This window comes from Rhinoderma darwinii (assembly GCF_050947455.1).
Source record: "Rhinoderma darwinii isolate aRhiDar2 chromosome 1 unlocalized genomic scaffold, aRhiDar2.hap1 SUPER_1_unloc_22, whole genome shotgun sequence".
NCBI classification, from domain to species: domain Eukaryota; kingdom Metazoa; phylum Chordata; class Amphibia; order Anura; family Rhinodermatidae; genus Rhinoderma; species Rhinoderma darwinii.
Genome location: NW_027461659.1, coordinates 212,126 through 236,035, shown reverse-complemented (window position 1 = coordinate 236,035; position 23,910 = coordinate 212,126). Strand labels below are relative to the sequence as shown.

General features: G+C 38.6%; 22 non-coding genes across 22 annotated transcripts; all 22 read right to left on the bottom strand.

Moving 5' to 3' along the window:
- Positions 1 to 119: 119 nt before the first annotated feature.
- TRNAS-CGA (transfer RNA serine (anticodon CGA)) lies at positions 120 to 201 on the bottom strand. The gene has a single exon. It is a non-coding gene; the product is annotated as a tRNA-Ser (tRNA).
- Positions 202 to 1,316: 1,115 nt separating this feature from the next.
- On the bottom strand, positions 1,317 to 1,398 carry TRNAS-CGA (transfer RNA serine (anticodon CGA)). The gene has a single exon. It is a non-coding gene; the product is annotated as a tRNA-Ser (tRNA).
- A 322-nt stretch (positions 1,399 to 1,720) lies between these two features.
- On the bottom strand, positions 1,721 to 1,802 carry TRNAS-CGA (transfer RNA serine (anticodon CGA)). The gene has a single exon. It is a non-coding gene; the product is annotated as a tRNA-Ser (tRNA).
- A 323-nt stretch (positions 1,803 to 2,125) lies between these two features.
- On the bottom strand, positions 2,126 to 2,207 carry TRNAS-CGA (transfer RNA serine (anticodon CGA)). The gene has a single exon. It is a non-coding gene; the product is annotated as a tRNA-Ser (tRNA).
- Positions 2,208 to 2,917: 710 nt separating this feature from the next.
- Positions 2,918 to 2,999, bottom strand: TRNAS-CGA (transfer RNA serine (anticodon CGA)). Its single transcript has one exon. It is a non-coding gene; the product is annotated as a tRNA-Ser (tRNA).
- Positions 3,000 to 3,321: 322 nt separating this feature from the next.
- Positions 3,322 to 3,403, bottom strand: TRNAS-CGA (transfer RNA serine (anticodon CGA)). Its single transcript has one exon. It is a non-coding gene; the product is annotated as a tRNA-Ser (tRNA).
- Positions 3,404 to 3,725: 322 nt separating this feature from the next.
- Positions 3,726 to 3,807, bottom strand: TRNAS-CGA (transfer RNA serine (anticodon CGA)). The gene has a single exon. It is a non-coding gene; the product is annotated as a tRNA-Ser (tRNA).
- Positions 3,808 to 4,129: 322 nt separating this feature from the next.
- On the bottom strand, positions 4,130 to 4,211 carry TRNAS-CGA (transfer RNA serine (anticodon CGA)). The gene has a single exon. It is a non-coding gene; the product is annotated as a tRNA-Ser (tRNA).
- Positions 4,212 to 4,533: 322 nt separating this feature from the next.
- Positions 4,534 to 4,615, bottom strand: TRNAS-CGA (transfer RNA serine (anticodon CGA)). The gene has a single exon. It is a non-coding gene; the product is annotated as a tRNA-Ser (tRNA).
- A 323-nt stretch (positions 4,616 to 4,938) lies between these two features.
- On the bottom strand, positions 4,939 to 5,020 carry TRNAS-CGA (transfer RNA serine (anticodon CGA)). The gene has a single exon. It is a non-coding gene; the product is annotated as a tRNA-Ser (tRNA).
- Positions 5,021 to 5,342: 322 nt separating this feature from the next.
- TRNAS-CGA (transfer RNA serine (anticodon CGA)) lies at positions 5,343 to 5,424 on the bottom strand. Its single transcript has one exon. It is a non-coding gene; the product is annotated as a tRNA-Ser (tRNA).
- A 693-nt stretch (positions 5,425 to 6,117) lies between these two features.
- On the bottom strand, positions 6,118 to 6,199 carry TRNAS-CGA (transfer RNA serine (anticodon CGA)). Its single transcript has one exon. It is a non-coding gene; the product is annotated as a tRNA-Ser (tRNA).
- Positions 6,200 to 6,521: 322 nt separating this feature from the next.
- Positions 6,522 to 6,603, bottom strand: TRNAS-CGA (transfer RNA serine (anticodon CGA)). Its single transcript has one exon. It is a non-coding gene; the product is annotated as a tRNA-Ser (tRNA).
- Positions 6,604 to 7,313: 710 nt separating this feature from the next.
- TRNAS-CGA (transfer RNA serine (anticodon CGA)) lies at positions 7,314 to 7,395 on the bottom strand. The gene has a single exon. It is a non-coding gene; the product is annotated as a tRNA-Ser (tRNA).
- A 6,570-nt stretch (positions 7,396 to 13,965) lies between these two features.
- TRNAS-CGA (transfer RNA serine (anticodon CGA)) lies at positions 13,966 to 14,047 on the bottom strand. Its single transcript has one exon. It is a non-coding gene; the product is annotated as a tRNA-Ser (tRNA).
- A 1,251-nt stretch (positions 14,048 to 15,298) lies between these two features.
- TRNAS-CGA (transfer RNA serine (anticodon CGA)) lies at positions 15,299 to 15,380 on the bottom strand. The gene has a single exon. It is a non-coding gene; the product is annotated as a tRNA-Ser (tRNA).
- A 715-nt stretch (positions 15,381 to 16,095) lies between these two features.
- Positions 16,096 to 16,183, bottom strand: TRNAS-CGA (transfer RNA serine (anticodon CGA)). The gene has a single exon. It is a non-coding gene; the product is annotated as a tRNA-Ser (tRNA).
- Positions 16,184 to 16,494: 311 nt separating this feature from the next.
- Positions 16,495 to 16,576, bottom strand: TRNAS-CGA (transfer RNA serine (anticodon CGA)). The gene has a single exon. It is a non-coding gene; the product is annotated as a tRNA-Ser (tRNA).
- Positions 16,577 to 20,465: 3,889 nt separating this feature from the next.
- On the bottom strand, positions 20,466 to 20,547 carry TRNAS-CGA (transfer RNA serine (anticodon CGA)). Its single transcript has one exon. It is a non-coding gene; the product is annotated as a tRNA-Ser (tRNA).
- Positions 20,548 to 21,762: 1,215 nt separating this feature from the next.
- Positions 21,763 to 21,844, bottom strand: TRNAS-CGA (transfer RNA serine (anticodon CGA)). The gene has a single exon. It is a non-coding gene; the product is annotated as a tRNA-Ser (tRNA).
- Positions 21,845 to 22,685: 841 nt separating this feature from the next.
- On the bottom strand, positions 22,686 to 22,767 carry TRNAS-CGA (transfer RNA serine (anticodon CGA)). The gene has a single exon. It is a non-coding gene; the product is annotated as a tRNA-Ser (tRNA).
- A 784-nt stretch (positions 22,768 to 23,551) lies between these two features.
- On the bottom strand, positions 23,552 to 23,633 carry TRNAS-UGA (transfer RNA serine (anticodon UGA)). The gene has a single exon. It is a non-coding gene; the product is annotated as a tRNA-Ser (tRNA).
- Positions 23,634 to 23,910: the final 277 nt, after the last annotated feature.

The following is a 23,910-nucleotide window of genomic DNA, read 5'->3' as shown; positions in this document are numbered from 1 at the left end:
CATAATTCATTTTAGTTATTTTACCGTTTTAATGGGTTTATGAGACAGGAAAGGCTCAAAGTGAAACTAAAGGAATTCATGTATTTCGGGAAAGTTTTAATTTCCTGTGTAAAATGCTTCGCTGTGAACAGGATTTCAACCTGTGCAGGGAGACCCCATTGGATTTCGAGTGCAATGCCTTAACCCCTCGGCCATCACAGCTTAGGTTTTGCTTTGTTTCTCGGAAATCTTCTGGGAACTGTAATTCAGGGGGCAATGTCTCAAATATTGGAAAAAGCTTTTGATTAGTGAAGGAGAACTTATGTATGTCAATGAGTATAAGAAGTATTTTAGAGAACGAGTCAGGTCTGATATAAGTTTTCTGAGAAGGAGGAAAGAAATAGTTCTTTTCCTGAGAAACCGCAGCATGATTCATTTTAGTTATTTTACAGTTTTAATGGGTTTATGTGACAGGAAAGGCTCAAAGTGAAACTAAAGGAATTCATGTATTTCTGGAAAGTTTTAATTTCCTGTGTAAAATGCTTCGCAGTGAACAGGATTTGAACCTGTGCAGGGAGACCACATTGGATTTCGAGTGCAATGCCTTAACCTCTCTGCCATCACAGATTAGGTTTTGCTTTGTTTCTCGGAAATCTTCTGGGAACTGTAATTCAGGGGCAATGTCTCAAATATCGGAAAAAGCTTTTGATTAGTGAAGGAGAACCTATAAGAAGTATTTTAGAGAACGAGTCAGGTCTGATATAAGTTTTCTGAGAAGGAGGAAAGAAGTTGTTCTTTTCCTGAGAAACCGCAGCATGATTCATTTGAGTTATTTTACAGTTTTAATGGGTTTATGAGACAGGAAAGGCTCAAAGTGAAACTAAAGGAATTCATGTATTTCGGGAAAGTTTTAATTTCCTGTGTAAAATGCTTCGCTGTGAACAGGATTTCAACCTGTGCAGGGAGACCCCATTGGATTTCGAGTGCAATGCCTTAACCCCTCGGCCATCACAGGTTAGGTTTTGCTTTGTTTCTCGGAAATCTTCTGGGAACTGTAATTCAGGGGCAATGTCTCAAATATTGGAAAAAGCTTTTGATTAGTGAAGGAGAACTTATGAATGTCAATGATTATAGGAAGTATTTTAGAGAAAGAGTCAGGTCTGATATAAGTTTTCTGAGAAGAAGGACAGAAATTGTTCTTTTCCTGAGAAACTGCAGCATGATTCATTTTAGTTATTTCACAGTTTTAATAGGTTTATGAGACAGGAAAGGCTCAAAGTGAAACTAAAGGAATTCATGTATTTCGGGAAAGTTTTAATTTCCTGTGTAAAATGCTTTGCTGTGAACAGGATTTCAACCTGTGCAGGGAGACCCCATTGGATTTCGAGTGCAATGCCTTAACCTCTCGGCCATCACAGCTTAGGTTTTGCTTTGTTTCTCGGAAATCTTCTGGGAACTGTAATTCAGGGGCAATGTCTCAAAAATCGTAAAAAGCTTTTGATTAGTGAAGGAGAACTTATGTATGTCAATGAGTATAAGAAGTATTTTAGAGAACGAGTCAGGTCTGATATAAGTTTTCTGAGAAAGAGGAAAGAAATAGTTCTTTTCCTGAGAAACTGCAGCATAATTCATTTTAGTTATTTTACCGTTTTAATGGGTTTATGAGACAGGAAAGGCTCAAAGTGAAACTAAAGGAATTCATGTATTTCGGGAAAGTTTTAATTTCCTGTGTAAAATGCTTCGCTGTGAACAGGATTTCAACCTGTGCAGGGAGACCCCATTGGATTTCGAGTGCAATGCCTTAACCCCTCGGCCATCACAGCTTAGGTTTTGCTTTGTTTCTCGGAAATCTTCTGGGAACTGTAATTCAGGGGGCAATGTCTCAAATATTGGAAAAAGCTTTTGATTAGTGAAGGAGAACTTATGTATGTCAATGAGTATAAGAAGTATTTTAGAGAACGAGTCAGGTCTGATATAAGTTTTCTGAGAAGGAGGAAAGAAATAGTTCTTTTCCTGAGAAACCGCAGCATGATTCATTTTAGTTATTTTACAGTTTTAATGGGTTTATTCGACAGGAAAGGCTCAAAGTGAAACTAAAGGAATTCATGTATTTCGGGAAAGTTTTAATTTCCTTTGTAAGATGCTTCGCTGTGAACAGGATTTGAACCTGTGCAGGGAAACCCCATTGGATCTCGAGTCCAACGCCTTAACCTCTCGGCCATGACAGCTTAGGTTTTGCTCTGTTTCTCGGAAATCTTCTGGGAACTGTAATTCAGGGGCAATGTTTCAAATATTGGAAAAAGCTTTTGATTAGTGAAGGAGAACTTATGTATGTCAATGAGTATAAGAAGTATTTTAGAGAACGAGTCAGGTCTGATATAAGTTTTCTGAGAAGGAGGAAAGAAATAGTTCTTTTCCTCAGAAACTGCAGCATGATTCATTTTAGTTATTTTACAGTTTTAATGGGTTTATGTGACAGGAAAGGCTCAAAGTGAAACTAAAGGAATTCATGTATTTCTGGAAAGTTTTAATTTCCTGTGTAAAATGCTTCGCAGTGAACAGGATTTGAACCTGTGCAGGGAGACCACATTGGATTTCGAGTGCAATGCCTTAACCTCTCTGCCATCACAGCTTAGGTTTTGCTTTGTTTCTCGGAAATCTTCTGGGAACTGTAATTCAGGGGCAATGTCTCAAATATCGGAAAAAGCTTTTGATTAGTGAAGGAGAACCTATAAGAAGTATTTTAGAGAACGAGTCAGGTCTGATATAAGTTTTCTGAGAAGGAGGAAAGAAGTTGTTCTTTTCCTGAGAAACCGCAGCATGATTCATTTGAGTTATTTTACAGTTTTAATGGGTTTATGAGACAGGAAAGGCTCAAAGTGAAACTAAAGGAATTCATGTATTTCGGGAAAGTTTTAATTTCCTGTGTAAAATGCTTCGCTGTGAACAGGATTTCAACCTGTGCAGGGAGACCCCATTGGATTTCGAGTGCAATGCCTTAACCCCTCGGCCATCACAGCTTAGGTTTTGCTTTGTTTCTCGGAAATCTTCTGGGAACTGTAATTCAGGGGCAATGTCTCAAATATTGGAAAAAGCTTTTGATTAGTGAAGGAGAACTTATGAATGTCAATGATTATAGGAAGTATTTTAGAGAAAGAGTCAGGTCTGATATAAGTTTTCTGAGAAGGAGGACAGAAATTGTTCTTTTCCTGAGAAACTGCAGCATGATTCATTTTAGTTATTTTACAGTTTTAATAGGTTTATGAGACAGGAAAGGCTCAAAGTGAAACTAAAGGAATTCATGTATTTCGGGAAAGTTTTAATTTCCTGGGTAAAATGCTTTGCTGTGAACAGGATTTCAACCTGTGCAGAGAGACCCCATTGGATTTCGAGTGCAATGCCTTAACCCCTCGGCCATCACAGCTTAGGTTTTGTTTTGTTTCTCGGAAATCTTCTGGGAACTGTAATTCAGGGGCAATGTTTCAAATATTGGAAAAAGCTTTTGATTAGTGAAGGAGAACTTATGAATGTCAATGAGTATAAGAAGTATTTTAGAGAACGAGTCAGTTCTGATACAAGTTTTCTGAGAAGGAGGAAAGAAATTGTTCTTTTCCTGAGAAACTGCAGCATGATTCATTTTAGTTATTTTACAGTTTTAATAGGTTTATGAGACAGGAAAGGCTCAAAGTGAAACTAAAGGAATTTATGTATTTCTGGAAAGTTTTAATTTCCTGTGTAAAATGCTTTGCTGTGAACAGGATTTCAACCTGTGCAGGGAGACCCCATTGGATTTCGAGTGCAATGCCTTAACCTCTCGGCCATCACAGCTTAGGTTTTGCTTTGTTTCTCGGAAATCTTCTGGGAACTGTAATTCAGGGGCAATGTCTCAAAAATCGTAAAAAGCTTTTGATTAGTGAAGGAGAACCTATGAATGTCAATGAGTATAAGAAGTATTTTAGAGAACGAGTCAGTTCTGATACAAGTTTTCTGAGAAGGAGGAAAGAAATTGTTCTTTTCCTGAGAAACCGCAGCATGATTAATTTTAGTTATTTTACAGTTTTAATAGGTTTATGAGACAGGAAAGGCTCAAAGTGAAACTAAAGGAATTCATGTATTTCGGGAAAATTTTTACTTCCTGTGTAAAATGCTTCACTGTGAACAGGTTTTGAACCTGTGCAGAGAAATCCTGTTGGATTTCGAGTCCAACGCATTAACCTCTCTGCCATCACAGCTTAGGTTTTGCTTTGTTTCTTGGAAATCTTCTGGGAACTGTAATTCAGGGGCAATGTCTCAAATATTGGAAAAAGCTTTTGAATAGTGAAGGAGAACTTATGAATGTCAATGAGTATAAGAAGTATTTTAGAGAAAGAGTCAGGTCTGATATAAGTTTTCTGAGAAGGAGGACAGAAATTGTTCTTTTCCTGAGAAACTGCAGCATGATTCATTTTAGTTATTTTACAGTTTTAATAGGTTTATGAGACAGGAAAGGCTCAAAGTGAAACTAAAGGAATTCATGTATTTCTGGAAAGTTTTAATTTCCTGTGTAAAATGCTGCGCTGTGAACAGGATTTGAACCTGTGCAGGGAAACCCCATTGGATTTCGAGTCCAACGCCTTAACCTCTCGGCCATCACAGCTTAGGTTTTGCTTGGTTTCTCGGAAATCTTCTGGGAACTGTAATTCAGGGGGCAATGTCTCAAATATTGGAAAAAGCTTTTGATTAGTGAAGGAGAACGTATGTATGTCAATGAGTATAAGAAGTATTTTAGAGAACGAGTCAGGTCTGATATAAGTTTTCTGAGAAGGAGGAAAGAAATAGTTCTTTTCCTGAGAAACCGCAGCATGATTCATTTTAGTTATTTTACAGTTTTAATGGGTTTATGAGGCAGGAAAGGCTCAAAGTGAAACTAAAGGAATTCATGTATTTCGGGAAAGTTTTAATTTCCTGTGTAAAATGCTGCGCTGTGAACAGGATTTGAACCTGTGCAGGGAAACCCCATTGGATTTCGAGTCCAACGCCTTAACCTCTCGGCCATCACAGCTGAGGTTTTGCTTTGGTTCTCGGAAATCTTCTGGGAACTGTAATTCAGGGGCAATGTCTCAAAAATCGTAAAAAGCTTTTGATTAGTGAAGGAGAACTTATGTATGTCAATGAGTATAAGAAGTATTTTAGAGAACGAGTCAGGTCTGATATAAGTTTTCTGAGAAAGAGGAAAGAAATAGTTATTTTCCTGAGAAACCGCAGCATGATTAATTTTAGTTATTTTACCGTTTTAATGGGTTTATGAGACAGGAAAGGCTCAAAGTGAAACTAAAGGAATTCATGTATTTCGGGAAAGTTTTAATTTCCTGTGTAAAATGCTTCGCTGTGAACAGGATTTCAACCTGTGCAGGGAGACCCCATTGGATTTCGAGTGCAATGCCTTAACCCCTCGGCCATCACAGCTTAGGTTTTGCTTTGTTTCTCGGAAATCTTCTGGGAACTGTAATTCAGGGGGCAATGTCTCAAATATCGGAAAAAGCTTTTGATTAGTGAAGGAGAACCTATAAGAAGTATTTTAGAGAACGAGTCAGGTCTGATATAAGTTTTCTGAGGAGGAAAGAAGTTGTTCTTTTCCTGAGAAACCGCAGCATGATTCATTTGAGTTATTTTACAGTTTTAATGGGTTTATGAGACAGGAAAGGCTCAAAGTGAAACTAAAGGAATTTATGTATTTCGGGAAAGTTTTAATTTCCTGTGTAAAATGCTTCGCTGTGAACAGGATTTCAACCTGTGCAGGGAGACCGCATTGGATTTCGAGTGCAATGCCTTAACCCCTCGGCCATCACAGCTTAGGTTTTGCTTTGTTTCTCGGAAATCTTCTGGGAACTGTAATTCAGGTGCAATGTCTCAAAAATCGTAAAAAGCTTTTGATTAGTGAAGGAGAACCTATAAGAAGTATTTTAGAGAACGAGTCAGGTCTGATATAAGTTTTCTGAGAAGGAGGAAAGAAGTTGTTCTTTTCCTGAGAAACCGCAGCATGATTCATTTTAGTTATTTTACAGTTTTAATAGGTTTATGAGACAGGAAAGGCTCAAAGTGAAATAAAAAGGAATTCATGTATTTCGGGAAAGTTTTAATTTCCTGTGTAAAATGCTTAGCTGTGAACAAGATTTGAACCTGTGCAGGGAGACACCATTCGATTTCGAGTGCAATGCCTTAACCTCTCGGCCATCACAGCTAAGATTTTGCTTTGTTTCTCGGAAATCTTCTGGGAACTGTAATTCAGGGGCGATGACTCAAATATTGGAAAAAGCTTTTGATTAGTGAAGGAGAACTTATGAATGTCAATGAGTACAAGAAGTATTTTAGAGAACGAGTCAGGTCTGATATAAGTTTTCTGAGAAGGAGGACAGAAATTGTTCTTTTCCTGAGAAACTGCAGCATGATTCATTTAAGTTATTTTACAGTTTTAATGGGTTTATGAGACAGGAAAGGCTCAAAGTGAAACTAAAGGAATTCATGTATTTCTGGAAAGTTTTAATTTCCTGTGTAAAATGCTTCGCTGTGAACGAGATTTGAACCTGTGCAGGGAGACCCCATTGGATTTCGAGTCCAATGCCTTAACCTCTCGGCAATCACAGCTTAAGATTTGATTTGTTTCTCGGAAATCTTCTGGGAACTGTAATTCAGGGGCAATGACTCAAATATTGGAAAAAGCTTTTGATTAGTGAAGGAGAACCTATGAATGTCAATGAGTATAAGAAGTATTTTAGAGAACGAGTCAGGTCTGATATAAGTTTTCTGAGAAGGAGGAAAGAAATTGTTCTTTTCCTGAGAAACCGCAGCATGATTCGTTTTAGTTATTTTACAGTTTTAATGGGTTTATGAGACAGGAAAGGCTCAAAGTGAAACTAAAGGAATTCATGTATTTCTGGAAAGTTTTAATTTCCTGTGTAAAATGCTTTGCTGTGAACGAGATTTGAACCTGTGCAGGGAGACCCCATTGGATTTCGAGTCCAATGGCTTAACCTCTCGGCAATCACAGCTTAAGATTTGCTTTGTTTCTCGGAAATCTTCTGGGAACTGTAATTCAGGGGCAATGTCTCAAATATCGGAAAAAGCTATTGATTAGTGAAGGAGAACCTATAAGAAGTATTTTAGAGAACGAATCAGGTCTGATATAAGTTTTCTGAGAAGGAGGAAAGAAGTTGTTCTTTTCCTGAGAAACCGCAGCATGATTCATTTTAGTTATTTTACAGTTTTAATAGGTTTAGGAGACAGGAAAGGCTCAAAGTGAAACTAAAGGAATTCATGTATTTCTGGAAAGTTTTAATTTCCTGTGTAAAATGCTTCGCTGTGAACGAGATTTGAACCTGTGCAGGGAGACCCCATTGGATTTCGAGTCCAATGCCTTAACCTCTTGGCAATCACAGCTTAAGATTTGCTTTGTTTCTCGGAAATCTTCTGGGAACTGTAATTCAGGGGCAATGACTCAAATATTGGAAAAAGCTTTTGATTAGTGAAGGAGAACTTATGAATGTCAATGAGTATAAGGGTATGTTCACACGAGGGCGTCCGTTACGGCTAAAATTACGGGGATGTTTCAGCCTGAAAACATCCCCGTAATTTCAGCCGTAACGGCATGTGCAGGCGCTTGAACGCCGCGTCAATTACGGGCATAATTGGCGCTGCTATTCATTGGAGTCAATGAATAACGGCTCCAATTACGGCCAAAGAAGTGACAGGTCACTTCTTTGACGCTGGTGTCTATTTACGCGCCGTCATTTGACAGCGGAGCGTAAATTACGCCTCGTGTGAACAGACAAACGTCTGCCCATTGCTTTCAATGGGCAGATGTTTGTCAGCGCTATTGAGGCGCTATATTCGGACGTAATTCGGGGCAAAAACGCCCGAATTACGTCCGTAAATAGGCCGTGTGAACATACCCTAAGAAGTATTTTAGAGAACGAGTCAGGTCTGATATAAGTTTTCTGAGAAGGAGGAAAGAAATTGTTCTTTTCTTGAGAAACCGCGGCATGATTCATTTTAGTTATTTTACAGTTTTAATGGGTTTATGAGACAGGAAAGGCTCAAAGTGAAACTAAAGGAATTCATGTATTTCGAAAAGTTTGAATTTCCTGTGTAAAATGCTTCGCGGTGAAGAAGATTTGAACCTGTGCAAGGAGACCACATTGGATTTCGAGTGCAATGCCTTAACCTCTTGGCCATCACAGCTAAGATTTTGCTTTGTTTCTCGGAAATCTTCTGGGAACTGTAATTCAGGGGCAATGTCTCAAATATCGGAAAAAATATTTTGATAAGTGAAGGAGAATCTATGAAGGTCAATGAGTATAAGAAGTATTTTAGAGAACGAGTCAGGTCTGATATAAGTTTTCTGACAAGGAGGAAAGAAATTGTTCTTTTCCTGAGAAACCGCAGCATGATTAATTTTAGTTATTTTACAGTTTTAATGGGTTTATGAGACAGGAAAGGCTCAAAGTGAAACTAAAGGAATTCATGTATTTCGAAAAGTTTGAATTTCCTGTGTAAAATGCTTCGCTGTGAAGAAGATTTGAACCTGTGCAGGTAGACCCCATTGGATTTCGAGTGCAATGCCTTAACCTCTTGGCCATCACATCTAAGGTTTTGCTTTGTTTCTCGGAAATCTTCTGGTAACTGTAATTCAGGGGCAATGTCTCAAATATCGTAAAAAGCTATTGATTAGTGAAGGAGAACCTATAAGAAGTATTTTAGAGAACGAGTCAGGTCTGATATAAGTTTTCTGAGAAGGAGGAAAGAAGTTGTTCTTTTCCTGAGAAACCGCAGCATGATTCATTTTAGTTATTTTACAGTTTTAACCCCTTCCCTCTTTAGCCACTTTTGACCTTCCTGACACAGCCTCATTTTTCAAATCTGACATGTTTCACTTTATGTGGTAATAACGTTGAAATGCTTTCACATATCCGGTCGATTCTGAGATTGTTTTCTCGTGACACATTGGACTTTAAGATAGTGGTAAAATTTGGTCGATACATTCAGTATTTAATTGTGAAAAACACGAAAATATAGTGAAAAATTGCAAAAATTAGCATTTTTCTCAATTTAAATGTATCTGCTTGTAAGACAGGCAGTTATACCACACAAAATTGTTGCTAATTAACATCCCCCATATGTCTACTTTAGATTGGCATCGTTTTTTGAACATCCTTTAATTTTTCTATGGCCTCACAAGGCTTAGAACTTTAGCAGCAATTTCTCACATCTTCAAGAAAATTTCAAAAGGCTATTTTTACAGGGGCCAGTTCAGTTGTGAAGTGTTTTTGAGGGCCTTATATATTAGAAACCCCCAAAAAGTCACCCCATTTTAAAAACTTCACCCCTCAAAGTATTCAAAACAGCATTTAGAAAATGTCTTAACCCTTTACACATTTCACAGGAATTAAAGCAAAGTAGAGGTGAAATTTACAAATTTCATATTTTTTTACAGAAATAAATTTTTAATACAATTTTTTTTATAAGACAGAAGGTTTTACCAGAGAAATGCAACTCAATATTTGTTGCCCAGTTTCTGCAGTTTTAGGAAATATCCCACATGTGGCTGTAGCGTGCTACTGGACTGAAGCACCGGCCTCAGAAGCAAAGGAGCACCTAGTGGATTTTGGGGCCTTATTTTTGTTAGAATATATTTTAGGCACCATGTCCGGTTTGAAGGGCTCTTGCGGTGCCAAAACAGTGAAAATCCCCCAAAAGTGACCCCATCTGGGAAACTAGACACTAGACACTAGACACCGGGAAATTATCTAGGGGTGTAGTGAGCATTTTGACCGCACAGGTTTTTTACAGAAATTATTGGAAGTAGGCCGTGAAAATTAAAATCAACATTTCTTCAAAGAAAATGTAGGTTTAGCGATTTTTTTTCTCATTTCCACAAGGACTAATGGAGAAAAAGCATCACAAAATTTGTAAAGCAATTTCTCCCGAGTAAAACACTACCCCATATGTGGTAATAAATGGATATTTGGACACACGGCAGGGCTTAGAAGGGAAAGAGCGCCGTTTGGCTTTTGGAGCTCAAATTTAGCAGGAATGGTTTGAGAGGCCATGTCACATCTACAAAGCCCCTGAGGGGACAAAACAGTGGAAACCCCCCACAAGTGACCCCATTTCGGAAACTACACCCATTGAGGAAATTATATAGGGGTATAGTGAGCGTTTTGACCCCACAGGTTTTTTGCATAAATTATTGAAAGTAGGCTGTGAAAATGATAATCTAAATTTTTTCAAAGAAAATGTAGGTTTAGCTAATTTATTCTCATTTCCACAAGGACTGAAGGAGAAAAAACATCGTAAAATTTGTAAAGCAATTTCTGCCGAGTAAAACAATACCCCACATGTGGTAATAAACGGCTGTTTGGACACACGGCAGGGCTTAGAAGGGAAAGAGCGCCATTTGGCTTTTGGAGTCCACATTTAGCAGGAATGGTTTGCGGAGGCCATGTCAAATTTACGAAGCCCCTGAGGGGACAAAACAGTGGAAACCCCCCACAAGTGACCCCATTTTGGAGACTACACCCATTGAGGAAATTATCTAGGGGTATAGTGAGCGATTTGACTCCACAGTTTTTTTGCAGAAAATATTGGAAGTAGGCCCTGAAAATAATAATCTACATTTTTTCAAAAAAAATCTAGGTTTAGCTAATTTTTTCTCATTTCCAGAAGGACTGAAGGAGAAAAAGCACCACAAAATTTGTAAAGCAATTTCTCCCGAGTAAAACAATACCCCACATGTGGTAATAAACGGCTGTTTGGACACAGGGCAGGGCTTAGAAGGGAAACAGCACTATTTGGCTTTTTGAGATCACATTTAGCAGGAATGGTTTGAGGCGGCCATGTCACATTTGCAAAGCCCCTGAGGGGACAAAACAATGAAAACGCCCAAAAAGGGACTCCATTTAGGAAACTACACCTCTTGAGGAATTCATCTAGGGGTGTAGTAAGCATTTTGACCCCACAGACGTTTCATAGAATTTATTAGAATTAGGCAGTGAAAATAAAAACAGTCCTTTTTCTTCAATAAGACGTAGCTTTAGCGCAAATTTTTTCAATACCCCATATGTGGTCATAAACTGCTGTTTGGGCAAACGGCAGGGCTCAGAAGGAAAGGACTGCCATTTGGAGTGCAGATGTTGCTGGATTGGTTTCTGGGCGCCTGTGGGCCCAAAACAGTGGAAACCCCCCAGAAGTGACCCCATTTTGGAAACGACACCCCTCAATGCATTTACCAAGGGGTGTAGTAAGCATTTTAACCCTGCAGGTGTTTTGTAGAAATTAGTGTGCACTCGATGTTGCAGAGTGAAAATGGGATTTTCTTCCATAGATATGCCAATATGTGGTGCCCGGCTTGTGCCACCATAACAAGACAGCCCTCTAATTATTATGCGGTGTTTCCCGGTTTTAGAAACACCCTACATGTGGCCCTAATCTTTTGCCTGGACATATGACAGGGCTCAGGAGTGAAGAGTACCATGCGGAGTGGAGGCCTAATTTGGCGATTTACAAAGTATTGGTTCACAACTGCAGAGGCTCAGATGTGAAATAATAAAAAGAAACCCCTGAGAAGTGACCCCATTATGGAAACTGCACCCCTCAAGGCATTTATTAAGAGGTGTAGTGAGGATTTTCACCCCACAGGACTTTTCCATAAATGAATGCACTGCGGATGGTGCAAATTAAAAATTAATATTTTTCCCTAGATATGCCATTCAGTGGCAAATATGTCATGCCAAGCTTATGACACTGGAGACACACACCCCAAAAATTGTTAAAAGGGTTCTCCCGGGTATGACGATGCCATATATGTTGAAGGAAACTGCTGTTTGGGCACGCTGTAGGGTTCAGAGCCGAGGGAGCACCATTTGGCTTTTGGAGAGCGGATTTTGCTTGGTACTAAATTTGTTTGAGTATTGCTGGTGTTTTATAATGTGGGGGTACATGTAAGCGGGGCGGAGTATATAAGGGGCATAGTCAGGTGGTATGAAAAAAATAAAATAATCCATAGATGTGTGTTACGCTGTGAAGCAATCCTTTCCGCACAGGCCAGTGTCGCACTGATAAATGGTGTAATTTCTTATCCCCCTTTTGGTCCACACTCTGCACCTTTGTAGTTTGAGGAATTTTGCTGGGAAGTGTTGTCCTGGTATAATACGGGCACCGTCGCTTCCAGTGGATATGTTTGGGCCCTCCCTTTCCTGGTTCCCTAATTTTAGGTCCTTGATAAATCGCCTCTTCAAACTGAAGAAATGTTCCCCTCGGGCACAACTGCATATTTTTTTATTTCCTGACTTATTGGAGCCATAACTAATTTTATTTTTCATAGACGTAGCGGTATGAGGGCTGGTTTGTTGCGGGACGAGCTGTAGTTATTATTGGTACCATTTTGGGGTACATGTGACTTTTTGATCACCTTTTATCCTATTTTTTGGGATGCCAGGTAAACAAAAAAATGCAATTCTGGCACAGCTTTTTTCGGTTTTTTTTATACAGCGTTCACCATGCGTTATAAATTACATGTTAACTTTATTCTGTGGGTCAGTACGATTCTGGCGATACCTAATTTATAGCACTTTTTGATGTTTTACAACTTTTTTCACAATAAAATTACTTTTGTAAAAAGAATGTATTTTTTTCTGTCGCCAAGTTGTGAGAACCATAACGTTTTAATTTTTTTGTCGACGGAGGTGTATGAGGGCTTGTTTTTTGCGGGACAAGCTATAGTTTTTATAGGTACCATTTTTGAATACGTGCGACTTTTTGATCACTTTTTATTCTAATATTTGTAGGGCAAAGTGACTAAAAAACAGAAACTCTGGTAACGTTTTTTACGGTTTTTTTTACGCTGTTCACCACGTGCAATAAATAATACAATATTTTGATACCTCAGGTCGTTACGGTCATGGCGATACCAAATACATATGGTTTATTATTATTTTTCAATAATAAAGGACTTGATAAGAGTAAAAGGGGGATTGTGTTTTATTTGATTACTTGAAACTTTTATTGTTTTCAAACTTTTATTTTTTGCACTTTTTTTGACACTTTTTGACACTTTTTTTACACTTTTCTTCAAGTCCCACTAGGGGACTTGAAGGTCCAACGGTCAGATTTTTTTTTTTTCTAATACATTGCACTACCTATGTAGTGCAATGTATTAGATCTGTCAGTCATTCACTGACAGCAAGCCGGTTAGGCTTCGCCTCCCGGCGGGGCCTAAATCGGCTTCCGTAATGGCAGAGCAGGAGACCATTGTGTCTCCTGTTGCCATAACAGCAGTCGCCAGTCCCAATTGCCTGTCAGGGCTGGCGATCTGCTAGTAACCGCTACGATGCAGCAATCGCTTTCGATTGCTGCATCGAAGGGGTTAATGGCAGGGATCGGAGCTAGCTCCGGTTCCTGCCGTTACAGGTGGATGTCAGCTGTACAGTACAGCTGACATCCACCGCTGATGACGCCGGATCAGCTCCTGACCCGGCGCCACCTTGCCGGCAGCTACGGAAGCCATCTTGACCGGCTTCGGTGCTAGGCAGACCGGGAGGCCAGTATTAGGCCTCCGGTTGCCATTGCAGCCACCGGAACCCCGGCAATTTCATTGCTGGGGCTCCGATGAGCTGCAAACACCTTAAGTGCAGTGATCGCGTTTGAGCGCTGCACTTAAGGGGTTAATGGCGGGGATCTAAGCTAATTTCGGTCCCCGCCGTTACAGTCGGATGTCAGCTGTAAGATACAGCTGAGATCCGGTGATGATGGCACCGACTCAGTTTCTGAGCCGGTGCCAAACAATTGACGTACATGTACGGCATTTTGCGGGAAGTCAATGCTTTCCATGACGTACATGTACGGCAAATGTCGCGAAGGGGTTAATAGGTTTATGAGACAGTAAAGGCTCAAAGTGAAACTAAAGGAATTCATGTATTTCGGGAAAGATTTAATTTCCTGTGTAAAATGCTTTGCTGTGAACAAGATGCGAACCTGTGCAGGGAGACCCCATTGGATTTCGAGTGCAATGCCTTAACCTCTCGGCCATCACAGCTAAGGTTTTGCTTTGTTTCTCGGAAATCTTCTGGGAGCTGTAATTCAGGGGGCAATGTCTCAAATATCGTAAAAAGCTTTTGATTAGTGAAGGAGAATCTATGAAGGTCAATGAGTATAAGAAGTATTTTAGAGAACGAGTCAGGTCTGATATAAGTTTTCTGAGAAGGAGGAAAGAAATTGTTCTTTTCCTGAGAAACCGCAGCATGATTCATTTTAGTTATTTTACAGTTTTAATAGGTTTATGAGACAGGAAAGGCTCAAAGTGAAACTAAAGGAATTCATGTATTTCGAAAAGTTTGAATTTCCTGTGTAAAATGCTTCGCTGTGAAGAAGATTTGAACCTGTGCAGTGAGACCCCATTGGATTTCGAGTGCAATGCCTTAACCTCTTGGCCATCACAGCTAAGGTTTTGCTTTGTTTCTCTGAAATCTTCTGGGAACTGTAATTCAGGGGCAATGTCTTAAATATCGGAAAAAAGCTTTTGATTAGTGAAGGAGAATCTATGAAGGTCAATGAGTATAAGAAGTATTTTAGAGAACGAGTCAGGTCTGATATAAGTTTTCTGAGAAGGAGGAAAGAAATCTTCTGGGAACTGTAATTCAGGGGCAATGTCTCAAATATCGGAAAAAGCTTTTGATTAGTGAAGGAGAACCTATAAGAAGTATTTTAGAGAACGAGTCAGGTCTGATATAAGTATTCTGTGAAGGAGGAAACAAAATGTTATTTTCCTGAGAAACCTCAGCATGACTCATTTTAGTTATTTTACAGTTTTAATGGGTTTATGAGACAGGAAAGGCTCAAAGTGAAACTAAAGGAATTCATGTATTTCTGGAAAGTTTTAATTTCCTGTGTAAAATGCTTTGCTGTGAACGAGATTTGAACCTGTGCAGGGAGACCCCATTGGATTTCGAGTCCAATGGCTTAACCTCTCGGCAATCACAGCTTAAGATTTGCTTTGTTTCTCGGAAATCTTCTGGGAACTGTAATTCAGGGGCAATGTCTCAAATATCGGAAAAAGCTATTGATTAGTGAAGGAGAACCTATAAGAAGTATTTTAGAGAACGAATCAGGTCTGATATAAGTTTTCTGAGAAGGAGGAAAGAAGTTGTTCTTTTCCTGAGAAACCGCAGCATGATTCATTTTAGTTATTTTACAGTTTTAATAGGTTTAGGAGACAGGAAAGGCTCAAAGTGAAACTAAAGGAATTCATGTATTTCTGGAAAGTTTTAATTTCCTGTGTAAAATGCTTCGCTGTGAACGAGATTTGAACCTGTGCAGGGAGACCCCATTGGATTTCGAGTCCAATGCCTTAACCTCTCGGCAATCACAGCTTAAGATTTGCTTTGTTTCTCGGAAATCTTCTGGGAACTGTAATTCAGGGGCAATGACTCAAATATTGGAAAAAGCTTTTGATTAGTGAAGGAGAACTTATGAATGTCAATGAGTATAAGGGTATGTTCACACGAGGGCGTCCGTTACGGCTAAAATTACGGGGATGTTTCAGCCTGAAAACATCCCCGTAATTTCAGCCGTAACGGCATGTGCAGGCGCTTGAACGCCGCGTCAATTACGGGCATAATTGGCGCTGCTATTCATTGGAGTCAATGAATAACGGCTCCAGTTACGGCCAAAGAAGTGACAGGTCACTTCTTTGACGCTGGCGTCTATTTACGCGCCGTCATTTGACAGCGGAGCGTAAATTACGCCTCGTGTGAACAGACAAACGTCTGCCTATTGCTTTCAATGGGCAGATGTTTGTCAGCGCTATTGAGGCGCTATATTCGGACGTAATTCGGGCCAAAAACGCCCGAATTACGTCCGTAAATAGGCCGTGTGAACATACCCTAAGAAGTATTTTAGAGAACGAGTCAGGTCTGATATAAGTTTTCTGAGAAGGAGGAAAGAAATTGTTCTTTTCCTGAGAAACCGCAGCATGATTCATTTTAGTTATTTTACAGTTTTAATGGGTTTATGAGACAGGAAAGGCTCAAAGTGAAACTAAAGGAATTCATGTATTTCGTGAAAGTTTTTATTTCCTGTGTAAAATGCTGCGGTTCTGAACAGGATTTGAACCTGTGCAGGGAGACCCCGTTGGATTTCGAGTCCAACGCCTTAACCTCTCGGCCACCACAGCTTAGGTTTTGCTTTGTTTCTCGGAAATCTTCTGGGAACTGTAATTCAGGGGCAATGTCTAAAATATTGAAAAAAGATTTTGATTAGTGAAGGAGACCCTATGAATGTCAATAAGTATAAGAAGTATTTTAGAGAAAGAGACATGTCTGATATAAGTTTTCTGAGAAACTGTTATTTTCCTGAGAAACTGCAGGATGATTCATTTTAGTTATTTTACAGTTTTAATGGGTTTATGAGAAAGGAAAGGCTCAAAGTGAAACTAAAGGAATTAATATATTAAGTGAATGTTTTAATTTCGTGTATAAAATGATTCGCTGTGAACAGGATTTGAACCTGTGCAGGGAGACCCCATTGGATTTCGAGTCCAACGCCTTAACCTCTCGGCCATCACAGCTTAAGTTTTGTTTTGTTTCTCGGAAATCTTCTGGGAACTGTAATTCAGGGGCAATGTCTCAAATATTGGAAAAAGCTTTTGATTAGTGAAGGAGACCCTATGAATGTCAATGAGTATAAGAAGTATTTTAGAGAACGAGTAAGGTCTGATATAAGTTTTCTGTGAAGGAGGAAACAAATTGTTCTTTTCCTGAGAAGCCGCAGCATGATTCATTTTAGTTATTTTACCGTTTTAATAGGTTTATGAGACAGGAAAGGCTCAAAGTGAAACTAAAGGAATTCATGTATTTCGGGAAAATTTTAATTTCCTGTGTAAAATGCTCTGCTGTAAACAGGATTTGAACCTGTGCAGGGAGACCCCTTTGGATTTCAAGAGCAACGCCTTAAACTCTCGGCCATCACAGCTTAGGTTTTAGGCTTACGAGACAAGAAAGGCTCAAAGTGAAACTAAAGGAATTAATGTATTAAGGGAATGTTTTAATTTCCTGTATAAAATGCTTCGCTGTGAACAGGATTTTTAGCCTGTGCAGGGAGACCCCGTTGGATTTCAAGTCCAATGCCTTAACCTCTCGGCCATCACAGCTTAGGCTTTATTTTGTTTCTCGGAAATCTTCTGGGAACTGTAATTCAGGGGCAATGTCTCAAATATTCGAAAAAGCTTTTAATTAGTGAAGGAGACTCTATGAATGTCAATGAGTATAAGAAGTATTTTAGAGAACGTGTCAGGTCTGATATAATTTGTCTGAGAAAGATTACAGAAATTTTTATTTTCCTGAGAAACTGCAGCATGATTCATTTTAGTTATTTTACAGTTTTAATGCGTTTATGAGACAGGAAAGGCTCAAAGTGAAACAAAAGGAATTCTTGTATTTCGGGAAAGTTTTAATTTCCTGTATAAAATGCTTCGCTGTGAACAGGATTTGAGCCTGTGCAGGGAGACCCCATTGGATTTCAAGTCCAACGCCTTAACCTCTCAGCCATCACAGCTTACGTTTTGTTTTGTTTCTCGGAAATCTTCTGGGAACTGTAATTCAGGGGCAATGACTCAAATATCGGAAAAAGCTTTTGATTAGTGAAGGAGAACCTATGAATGTCAATGAGTATAAGAAGTATTTTAGAGAACGAGTCAGGTCTGATATAAGTTTTCTGAGAAGGAGGAAAGAAATTGTTCTTTTCCTGAGAAACCTCAGCATGATTCATTTTAGTTATTTTACCGTTTTAATAGGTTTATGAGACAGGAAAGGCTCAAAGTGAAACTAAAGGAATTCATGTATTTCGGGAAAATTTTAATTTCCTGTGTAAAATGCTCCGCTGTGAATAGCATTTGAACCTGTGCAGGGAGACCCCATTGGATTTCGAGTGCAACGCCTTAAACTCTCGGCCATCACAGCTTAGGTTTTGCTTTGTTTCTCTGAAATCTTCTGGGAACTGTAATTCAGGGGGCAATGCCTAAAATATTGGAAAAAGCTTTCGATTAGTCAAGGAGACCCTATGAAAGTCGATGAGTATAAGAAGTATTTTAGAGAAACAGACACGTCTGATATAAGTTTTCTGAGAGGGAGGACAGAATATGTTCTTTTCCTGAGAAACTGCAGCATGATTCATTTTAGTTATTTTACAGTTTTAATGGGTTTATGAGACAGGAAAGGCTCAAAGTGAAACTAAAGGAATTCATGTATTTCGGGAAAGTATTAATTTACTGTGTAAAATGCTTCGCTGTGAACAGGATTTGAACCTGTGCAGGGAGACCCCATTGGATTTCAAGTCCAACGGCTTAACCTCTCGGCCACCACAGCTTAGGTTTTGCTTTGTTTCTCTGAAATCTTCTGGGAACTGTAATTCAGGGGCAATGCCTCAAATATTGGAAAAAGCTTTTGATTAGTGAAGTAGACCCTATGAATGTCAATGAGTATAAGAAGTATTTTAGAGAAAGAGACATGTCTGATATAAGTTTTCTAAAAGGGAAGACAGAAATTGTTCTTTTCCTAAAAAACTGCAGGATGATTCATTTTAGTTATTTTACAGTTTTAATGGGTTTATGAGAAAGGAAAGGCTCAAAGTGAAACTGAAGGAATTAATATATTAAGGGAATGATTTAATTTCCTGTATAGAATGCTTCGCGGTGAACAGTATTTGAACCTGTGCAGGGAGACCCCATTGGATTTCGAGTCCAAGGCATTAACCTCTCGCCATCACAGCTTAAGTTTTGTTTTGTTTCTCGGAAATCTTCTGGGAACTGTAATTCAGGGAGCAATGTCTCAAATATTGGAAAAAGCTTTTGATTAGTGAAGGAGACCCAATGAATGTCAATGAGTATAAGAAGTATTTTAGAGAACGAGTCAGGTCTGATATAAGTTTTCTGTGAAGGAGGAAACAAATTGTTCTTTTCCTGAGAAACCTCAGCATGATTCATTTTAGTTATTTTACCGTTTTAATAGGTTTATGAGACAGGAAAGGCTCAAAGTGAAACTATAGGAATTCATGTATTTTGGGAAAATTTTAATTTCCTGTGTAAAATGCTTCTCTGTGAACAGGATTTGAACCTGTGCAGTGAGACCCTATAGGATTTCAAGTGCAACGCCTTAAACTCTTGGCCATCACAGCTTAGGTTTTGCTTTGTTTCTCGGAAAACTTCTGGGAACTGTAATTCAGGGGCAATGTCTCAAATATCGGAAAAAGCTTTTGATTAGTGAAGGAGACCCTATGAATGTCAATGAGTATAAGAAGTATTTTAGAGAACGAGTCAGGTCTGATATAAGTTTTCTAAGAAGGAGGAAAGAAATTGTTCTTTTCCTGAGAAACCTCAGCATGATTCATTTTAGTTATATTACCGTTTTAATAGGTTTATGAGACAGGAAAGGCTCAAAGTGAAACTAAAGGAATTCATGTATTTCGGGAAAGTTTTAATTTACTGTGTAAAATCCTCTGCTGTGAACAGGATTTGAACCTGTGCAGGGAGACCCCATTGGATTTCAAGTGCAACGCCTTAAACTCTCGGCCATCACAGCTTAGGTTTTGCTTTGTTTTTCGAAAATCTTCTGGGAACTGTAATTCAGGGGCAATGTCTCAAATATCGGAAAAAGCTTTTGATTAGTGAAGGAGACCCTATGAATGTCAATGAGTATAAGAAGTATTTTAGAGAACGAGTCAGGTCTGATATAAGTTTTCTGTGAAGGAGGAAACAAATTGTTCTTTTCCTGAGAAACCTCAGCATGATTCATTTTAGTTATTTTACCGTTTTAATAGGTTTATGAGACAAGAAAGGCTCAAAGTGAAACTAAAGGAATTCATGTATTTCGGGGAAAGTTTTAATTTCCTGTGTAAAATGCTTCGCTGTGAACAGGGGCAATGTCTCAAATATCGGAAAAAGCTTTTGATTAGTGAAGGAGAACCTATGAATGTCAATGAGTATAAGAAGTATTTTAGAGAACGAGTCAGGTCTGATATAAGTTTTCTGAGAAGGAGGAAAGAAATTGTTCTTTTCCTGAGAAGCCGCAGCATGATTCATTTTAGTTATTTTACAGTTTTAATAGGTTTATCAGACAAGAAAGGCTCAAAGTGAAACTAAAGGAATTCATGTATTTCGGGGAAAGTTTTAATTTCCTGTGTAAAATGCTTCGCTGTGAACAGGGGCAATGTCTCAAATATCGGAAAAAGCTTTTGATTAGTGAAGGAGACTCTATGAATGTCAATGAGTATAAGAAGTATTTTAGAGAAAGAGACATGTCTGATATAAGTTTTCTGAGAGGGAGGACAGAAATTGTTATTTTCCTGAGAAACTGCAGCATGATTCATTTTAGTTATTTTACCGTTTTAATGGGTTTATGAGAAAGGAAAGGCTCAAAGTGAAACTTAAGGAAATAATGTTTAATTTCCTGTATAAAATGCTTCACTGTGAACAGGATTTGAACCTGTGCAGGGAGACCCCATTGGATTTCGAGTCCAACGCCTTAACCTCTCGGCCATCACAGCTTAGGTTTTGCTTTGTTTCTCGGAAATCTTCTGGGAACTGTAATTCAGGGGCAATGTCTCAAATATTGAAAAAAAGATTTTGATTAGTGAAGGAGACCCTATGAATGTCAATAAGTATAAGAAGTATTTGAGAGAAAGAGACATGTCTGATATAAGTTTTCTGAGAAATTGTGAAGGAGACCCTATGAATGTCAATGAGTATAAGAAGTATTTTAGAGAACGAGTCAGGTCTGATATAAGTATTCTGTGAAGGAGGAAACAAATTGTTCTTTTCCTGAGAAACCTCAGCATGATTCATTTTAGTTATTTTACCGTTTTAATAGGTTTATGAGACAGGAAAGGCTCAAAGTGAAACTAAAGGAATTCATGTATTTCGGGAAAATTTTAATTTCCTGTGTAAAATGCTCTGCTGTGAACAGGATTTGAACCTGTGCAGGGAGACCCCATTGGATTTCAAGTGCAACGCCTTAAACTCTCGAGCATCACAGCTTAGGTTTTGCTTTGTTTTTCGGAAATCTTCTGGGAACTGTAATTCAGGGGCAATGTCTCAAATATTCGAAAAAGCTTTTAATTAGTGAAGGAGACTCTATGAATGTCAATGAGTATAAGAAGTATTTTAGAGAACGTGTCAGGTATGATATAAGTTGTCTGAGAAAGATTACAGAAATTGTTATTTTCCTGAGAAACTGCAGCATGATTCATTTTAGTTATTTTACCGTTTTAATGGGTTTATGAGACAGGAAAGGCTCAAAGTGAAACTAAAGGAATTCATGTATTTCGGGAAAGTTTTAATTTACTGTGTAAAATGCTCTGCTGTGAACAGGATTTGAACCAGTGCAGGGAGACCCCATTGGATTTCAAGTGCAACGCCTTAAACTCTCGAGCATCACAGCTTAGGTTTTGCTTTGTTTTTCGGAAATCTTCTGGGAACTGTAATTCAGGGGCAATGTCTCAAATATCGGAAAAAGCTTTTGATTAGTGAAGGAGAACCTATGAATGTCAATGAGTATAAGAAGTATTTTAGAGAACGAGTCAGGTCTGATATAAGTTTTCTGAGAAGGAGGAAAGAAATTGTTCTTTTCCTGAGAAGCCGCAGCATGATTCATTTTAGTTATTTTACAGTTTTAATAGGTTTATGAGACAAGAAAGGCTCAAAGTGAAACTAAAGGAATTAATATATTAAGGGAATGTTTTAATTTCCTGTATAAAATGCTTCGCTGTGAACAGGATTTGAACCTGTGCAGGGATACCCCATTGGATTTCGAGTCCAACGGCTTAACCTCTCGGCCATCACAGCTTAAGTTTTGCTTTGTTTCTCGGAAATCTTCTGGGAACTGTAATTCTGGGAGCAATGTCTCAAATATTGGAAAAAGCTTTTGATTAGTGAAGGAGACCCTATGAATGTCAATGAGTATAAGAAGTATTTTAGAGAACGAGTCAGGTCTGATATAAGTTTTCTGTGAAGGAGGAAACAAATTGTTCTTTTCCTGAGAAACCTCAGCATGATTCATTTTAGTTATTTTACCGTTTTAATAGGTTTATGAGACAGGGAAGGCTCAAAGTGAAACTAAAGGAATTCATGTATTTCGGGAAAATTTTAATTTCCTGTGTAAAATGCTCTGCTGTGAACAAGATTTGAACCTGTGCAGGGAGACCCCATTGGATTTCAAGTGCAACGCCTTAAACTCTCGGCCATCACAGCTTAGGTTTTGCTTTGTTTTTCGGAAATCTTCTGGGAACTATAATTCAGGGGCAATGTCTCAAATATCGGAAAAAGCTTTTGATTAGTGAAGGAGAACCTATGAATGTCAATGAGTATAAGAAGTATTTTAGAGAACGAGTCAGGTCTGATATAAGTTTTCTGAGAAGGAGGAAAGAAATTGTTCTTTTCCTGAGAAGCCACAGCATGATTCATTTTAGTTATTTTACAGTTTTAATAGGTTTATGAGACAAGAAAGGCTCAAAGTGAAACTAAAGGAATTCATGTATTTCGGGGAAAGTTTTAATTTCCTGTGTAAAATGCTTCACTGTGAACAGGGGCAATGTCTCAAATATCGGAAAAAGCTTTTGATTAGTGAAGGAGAACCTATGAATGTCAATGAGTATAAGAAGTATTTAATTTACTGTGTAAAATGCTTCGCTGTGAACAGGATTTGAACCTGTGCAGGGAGACCCCATTGGATTTCGAGTCCAACACCTTAACCTCTCGGCCACCACAGCTTAGGTTTTGCTTTGTTTCTCGGAAATCTTCTGGTCTCAAATATTGAAAAAAGATTTTGATTAGTGAAGGAGACCCTATGAATGTCAATAAGTATAAGAAGTATTTTAGAGAAAGAGACATGTCTGATATAAGTTTTCTGAGAAATTGTGAAGGAGACCCTATGAATGTCAATGAGTATAAGAAGTATTTTAGAGAACGAGTCAGGTCTGATATAAGTATTCTGTGAAGGAGGAAACAAATTGTTCTTTTCCTGAGAAACCTCAGCATGATTCATTTTAGTTATTTTACCGTTTAAATAGGTTTATGAGACAGGAAAGGCTCAAAGTGAAACTAAAGGAATTCATGTATTTCGGGAAAATTTTAATTTCCTGTGTAAAATGCTCTGCTGTGAACAGGATTTGAACCTGTGCAGGGAGACCCCATTGGATTTCAAGTGCAACGCCTTAAACTCTCGAGGATCGCAGCTTAGGTTTTGCTTTGTTTTTCGTAAATCTTCTGGGAACTGTAATTCATGTATTTCGGGAAAATTTTAATTTCCTGTGTAAAATGCTCTGCTGTGAACAGGATTTGAACCTGTGCAGGGAGACCCCATTGGATGTCAAGTGCAACGCCTTAAACTCTCGGCCATCACAGCTTGGATGTTGCTTTGTTTTTCGGAAATCTTCTGGGAACTGTAATTCAGGGGCAATGTCTCAAATATCGGAAAAAGCTTTTGATTAGTGAAGGAGAACCTATGAATGTCAATGAGTATAAGAAGTATTTAATTTACTGTGTAAAATGCTTCGCTGTGAACAGGATTTGAACCTGTGCAGGGAGACCCCATTGGATTTCAAGTCCAACGCCTTAACCTCTCGGCCACCACAGCTTAGGTTTTGCTTTGTTTCTCGGAAATCTTCTGGTCTCAAATATTGAAAAAAGATTTTGATTAGTGAAGGAGACCCTATGAATGTCAATAAGTATAAGAAGTATTTTAGAGAACGAGTCAGGTCTGATATAAGTATTCTGCGAAGGAGGAAACAAATTGTTCTTTTCCTGAGAAACCTCAGCATGATTCATTTTAGTTATTTTACCGTTTAAATAGGTTTATGAGACAGGAAAGGCTCAAAGTGAAACTAAAGGAATTCATGTATTTCGGGAAAATT